At 46.6% G+C, this 6,158-nt stretch overlaps 1 long non-coding RNA gene across 1 annotated transcript; it reads right to left on the bottom strand.

Moving 5' to 3' along the window:
* Nucleotides 1-5,121: 5,121 nt before the first annotated feature.
* LOC125908940 (uncharacterized) lies at nucleotides 5,122-6,143 on the bottom strand. Its single transcript, XR_007453495.1, has 2 exons — nucleotides 5,639-6,143; nucleotides 5,122-5,264 (listed from the first exon to the last, which is right to left on the bottom strand). It is a non-coding gene; the product is annotated as an uncharacterized LOC125908940 (long non-coding RNA).
* Nucleotides 6,144-6,158: the final 15 nt, after the last annotated feature.

The following is a 6,158-nucleotide window of genomic DNA, read 5'->3' as shown; positions in this document are numbered from 1 at the left end:
TGACCTGAGCCGAAGTCAGACACTTAAACAACTGAGCCACCCAGGAGCCCCAGGACCTCTGCTTTTTTGTACACAACTTAGCCACTGCCCCTTGCTCTCTGTCTCAGGGGTTGGGCCCCTATTCTCTTCCTCCTCCCAGCTATTTCTCTAGGGTAAGGGTGGTGGGGGGAAATAGCTGACAGATGCAGGAAGTTGGCTTGGTCTCTCATTTGACATCTAGAGAAATTCAGCCTCCCTCAATACAACAAAATCCAAATTCTCCAAGGTTAGCAAGGTGAAGAAAGAGAGCTGTTTCTAGGAGACCTAATTATTTCAGTGAAATCCATCTCCCTGTTGAAATTCCCACTCCCAACCTTCTGCTGGCCTTTCAGGCTGTGCTTCATGTGCCTGTAACCCTAAGTTAGCTCAGAGATGGGTTGGACATCAAATATTTTGAAATATTAATGAAGAAAAACAGGAATATAAGCACAGAGAATACAAAACACATTAAACAAGCCTGGCTTTTCAAGTATAGGTTTTTTATTCAGTTACAGCTTCTTGATTTACAGAGTCTTCCCTAGACCACCTGTTGTCTCATTACTTTCACCCTGTGCTTTGGAGATACCTTCTTTGCCCGAGTACCTTGCCTGCATTGTAGTTCCTGACTTGCCTCAACATGAAGTACCACTGTTACGGCCCATCCCCTGGGTTATTTTTCTTTTTCTTTCTTTCCTTTCCTTTCCTTTCCTTTCTTTTCCTTCTTCTTTTAAATTTAAATCCAAGTTAACATATAGTGTAATAATGATTTCAGGAATAGAATTTAGTGATTCATCACTTCCATATAACACCCAGTAGGAGCTTTTCTTAAACTTCCTTACCTGTTCTTAATCAAGACTGTTACACTCTTGACTCTACAAGTTTCCTAAGGCTCTCTGTCCCATTCTGCTTTGTGGTCTAGGAGAAATTCCTTTCCACTAAATAAATGGCCCCACCAGGAAGCCCACACTCACTGAAATTCCTGCCTCCTAGGAGTACCCTTGCAGCTCATCTAAACAGTATTAGGGAGAGCTAACATTTTTTACTTCATACTAGGTAGATCCAGGTTTTATGCTAATAAGCACTTTAATAATTTGCTAACACTTTGGATTACTATATGCTTGGCATTGTTGTAAGCACTCTGTATTTGACTAATGTAATTCTCACAAGCCTATGAATTAGGAGCTGTTATTCCCATTTTGTAGGTGAGAAAACAGGATAAGTGATTTGCTCATATTCCACAGCTCACGACTGACAGATAACCTGATTCCCGAACTGTTTGTTCCAATTCTAGACTAGATAGCCTTTTAAACTTTACAAGTATTTTTTCATTTTAATGCTGACAAAAAAGATGGAAGATAGGTTTTCTTTAGAGATCTTAAATTATGTGTCTAGGGTCTCATAGCAAGTCAGTGGCAGTGCTGGACTGCCCAACTTCAGAATCTGAGCTCTTAAGCATTGTTTCAATTCCCGCCGAGGTTCTCAGACTACTCCCACAGGTGTTCCAACAACTCAGTCTAGGTGCTTGGCTGCTCCAGTGGTGTAACATTTTTGCTCAATTTTCAGAAATTGTGAATGGATTTTTCTCAGTTGTAAGCATTTCTTATAATTTCCCTTTGTCAGTGACACCTGCTATAGCAAGTATTAGCAAATAATAGAATGAGAAGTAATGAACAGATAGTGTATATTACCAGGAAAAAACTCCCAACACCTGCGCTGCTCTCATAGGTGTCACTGTTTTTTTCGTAGCATACACATTATGTCTTTTTTATGCCAATAAAATTGTAATGACATTAAATACATCATTTTATAGTGTTCCACATAAAAGCAACAGGACTCTGAATCTAAGAAGTTTGAAAGCCAAACATATCTGAAAAATTGTAAGACCTATCTGGTATAAAACAAATCTAATTAAAAACCTATGGCACTTCTCCAACAATGCCTTCATTGCAGGGAATCTTGCAGGGTGGGGCCCTGAGTTTCTGGAGAGGAATCCTCCCACAGCCTGGAGAAGGAGTTGAAGAAGGACTGCCTCTTTCTCCCACTCAGGGCTGCCTACCGCGGAGGTGGGGCTTGTGAAAGCCAGGTCTGAACCAGAGATCCTCCTTCACAGAGGCCAAGGTTATTACAGATACTGCACACGTAGGTTGACTGTGGCCTCCTACTTCACATGGTCCTGGGCGCAAGCAGCCTTACTTCGTCTCTACCTGGACATACTTAGGGCGAGGGCCAGGAAAAGAACTATTTTCCTCAATTAGTTCCAGGTGGAGAGTAGATGGCCATGATTTCTGTATTGAGAACTTGAAAACTCCTGGAATTTAACCTTCTTCCTTCTCATGGTAATTTTCCATCCAGGCAGGGTGTGGTCCTGACTCGGTTTGTGGTGAGGATGTGGCCATCCATAGGGGAGGAGCCTTGTGCTTGGTTCTGCCTTTCACTCTGGCCAGTAGGGAAAGAGAGGAAAGAGTCTGGTGCTGAGTCATAACTGGGTTACCTAACAGCTTCTCAGGATGGATTGGGAGGTGGAGGTTTGGGAGATGTCTCAGCTTCTGGGACAAGTTTGAGAGTGGTGGGGAGGAAGCTTCGCAGGTCACACAATTCCCCCGGAAGCAGTGGGAATAAAAGTAGGCTCCGGTTCATCTGAAGGGGCTTCATTCTCTCTGGAGTGTGGGACTTTCCACAGATATTTCAGAACCAGACCCCCTGCAATGGGGCCAAAGATGCCATCCTTTAAGTTAAAGCATTACCTACAAAAATTATTTTGTCTAGGAGAGAGACTGAAGTCTCCTTAGTCCTAGCCGTCCTTTCTGGGCTAAGTGGGTCAGGTTGTCTGGTAGCCAGTAAGCATGGAGATGAAGACTAGAGGTAAGGTGCCAAGTGAAAAGCAGAGTGTGACTGAACTGCAACAGGAGGAATTCCTGAGGAAGGGAGCACATGATCCATTGTTCACTGATGCTTTTCTTCGTCTTCCAAGTCTTGGTTACTTTGGGGGAAGGGGTCTGCTTACAATCCCACTTGCATCTTAGGCAGCCTAGCTGTGGCTACACTTGCAGGGAAAAAGAAGGAGACAGGGCCTCCATGGGACTGGCTTGGTGGATAGGGTTAAAGTATCCTAGGGAGGCTTTGTCCTGTGAGTCCTAACAGTTTTGGGCTAGAGAAAGACTTGCAGTGAGTCACACAGGCCGACCGGGTCACCTTGGCTGAGGCAGTACTTCCACTGGAATGAACAAGGACTCCTCAAGCTTCCTCCCTTCTGCTTTTAACTGCTGATGAGGCATATCCTGAGGAGGGGGGGACCTAGATACACAGTTGCATTCAGAAAATATTCTTTACTGTTGCTATCCCCTGGAATGCCTTCCCATACCTATATCTGTCCTAACCAACCTCCATGTGTTTTCCTATGTGAAGCCTTCCCCTTCCGACACAGAAAACCTGTTCTCTCTTTACTCTTGATTTCAAAAGGCCAACTTTCTCTTCCTTCCAGGGTTTTTCTGTGGAGGAACTCTGGAATTAAGATTTTGTGTCACCCTGATGAGCCTGAAGAGCTCTTGGGAATCTGAAGGAAGGCATAGAATAAATTAAGTCTACTTGGTCTGGCTCTGGAGAGGGCATATAAAATCCAAAGTGATAAGCACTTCTGCTTTAACCTGACTTTCGGGGTCAGTGGGCTGCCCTGGAAATCTGTATTGGCCTGAGAGAGAACACTGCCATTTTACCTCATGAGGTCGTGTAATGGTAAAGCCTGTAAATATCACCCTCCCTCACCAGGGCCACAGGAGTTGGGTCCAGTACCATTTGCAGACATACCCCATGAGGGACTCCAAATGACCTTCAAGAGACCAGATTTAATCCCAGATTCTGTGGTTCTGGGGCCATGAATCCAACAGGTAACAAAGCAGTCTATACCCTCACACTCCCCCCAGTCCGTTGAACCTACAGCACCCCCTCCCATCCTTCCAGTTCAGAGAGCTTAATGGAAGGACTGGCTCTCAGCTTCCCCCAGGTTCATGTAGCCCTGGGGATACTTGTTGCTGGGTCAAAGGAATGGGGATTCAAGATGATCAAGAGAAGGCAAACAGAGTTCCTTGCATTCTGAACGATGTTCTGGCACTAATCATAAGGATAATCCTCCACAAGGTCAATTCTCCAAAAAGGGGATGCCTGTTGGGCACCATGCTGTACTCACTCACATATATCATCTGATCAAACCCCATCCTATGAAGCAGGCATTTGTCTTCAATTTACTTTGTTGTTGTTGTTTGAGAGAGAGAGAGAGGGCACAAGTGAGCGAGAGGCAGGGAGAGAGAGAGAAAGTGGGGCTCATTTTTTTTTTTTACTTACCACCTTAAGTGGGGCTCGTGCTCACCCAAAGCAGGGCTCAAGCTCACCTGATGTGGGTCTTGAACTCGTGAACCGTGAGATCATGATCTAAGCCAAGGTCAGATGCTTAATGACTGAGTCATCTAGGCACCCCTTCAATTTACTTTTAAGGAACTGGGCCCTTACATATTGAATTATAGGATATGGTCATAGGGCTAATAAGTGGAACTGGAAAGAAGAGAAGATGGAATCCAAACTTTCTTATATACTATGCTGTTTTTTGGCAAAACAATGACAATCACCTTAAACTCCATGTGACAGATTTTCACTATGCATCTAAACCCGAGCAAGGATATGCTGGATTCATCTCTGCCAGAGTTTCATGGACAGCATTTTTATAACTCTCCAGTTTAATACCTGTGCATTTCAATCTTGGGAGCGTATCTAGATTTAGGACTTTAAAATGCAACATAGTCTAGCACTGGCCAGATCACTGACACCTCCACCCCCCACTGTTGTTCACCACTGTTTTTAGTTCGTCCTTAGCTCAGGGCCAACCAACTTCCCATCTACAACCAAGGGGACCAGCAAAGGCTTCCAGAAGAAATTAAAGGATTCTGTGGCAAACAGAAACGCACTTTTAGGCTGTCACTTTCTGGTCCCAGCTTATCTGAACTAACAGGAAAGCGGAATGGAAGGCCTTTGATTCAGGGCAAGGCAGGTGTCTGCCTGATCAAGTCACATCCATTGTCTAGTTTTCCAGGAAAAGGAAAGACCCTAAGAGAATATGGTCTTAACGATTTTTAATGAGGCAGCGTTGTATCTGTTCTCAAAACTTGGCTTCATGAAGGCAAGAATTAACGGCTGTTTCATTGATAAACTGCCTTCATCATTGGTTGTTGACTAGCCCTCGGAAAGTCGGAAAATACCTTGGAGAAAAATTTAAGAAAAGCTCTAACAATATTGATTTAAATACATGAGGTTGAAAACAAAAGTGCTGATTCCTGCAGTTTATCAACTCTAACATTCTGACTTGATATTTCCTGATGGTCACTTCTACACTAATATTAATGCCTTCTATTCGCTTTCTACTCTCAGGCCTTCGCTCTGCAGGATCCTAGCCCCAACTAAAGTATTCACCTGGCCCCAAATAGTCCTTTCTTGTAGCCCTAAGAACAAAAAGGCCTCGCGCTCCCGCTCCACGCACACTCCGCCCTCCCCAGTCGTCCCTAACCCCGCTCCATTGCGGGAGCCCTTCCGAAGGCGACCTCCAACCGTCCCAGGAGTCTCTATCTCTCCGCACCTTCTGATCCCATCTCGGGCTCCCTAACTGCCTGTGCGGCACGGTTTCCGAGGTGTGTGCTGGGGCGGGCACCCGGAGGGATGGGGAGTCGCAGGACAGGGCTGGGGGAATGCTGCCGAGGATCCATAAATCTCGCACTGCCCGGTTAGGCCAGGACAGCTAGGGCAGCCTGGGCCGAGGGTCAAGAGAAGAGCCCTCGTCCGGCACTCCAAGCTGGCAGCAACAGGTGGTGGCCCCGGGGGTCTGGGAGGGAGGTCCCCGGAGCTCCCGGGGCGGGCCCCGCTGCCTCGCCACTTCCTCATTGGCCTGCGCAGAGCGTTCATGCCGAGACTTTTATGTAACGTGTCCTTCCGCCACGGAATGTAGTCCTCCCCTAAAGGGCAACCTGGCAGCGCGTTGGGTGCCGCGGCACTTCCTCCTGAAGGTGACTGCGCCCCGCGAGGAAGCGGAGGGGCGGGGCCCGGCGAGCCGGGAGCCAGGATTGGGTGCGGGGCGGGGCGGCGGAGGGATTGCGGCGGCT

Source organism: Panthera uncia, assembly GCF_023721935.1.
Source record: "Panthera uncia isolate 11264 chromosome B3 unlocalized genomic scaffold, Puncia_PCG_1.0 HiC_scaffold_1, whole genome shotgun sequence".
In the NCBI taxonomy this organism is placed as follows: domain Eukaryota; kingdom Metazoa; phylum Chordata; class Mammalia; order Carnivora; family Felidae; genus Panthera; species Panthera uncia.
The sequence above is the reverse complement of the archived record's forward strand: the minus strand, read 5'-3'. Positions and strand labels throughout refer to the sequence as shown.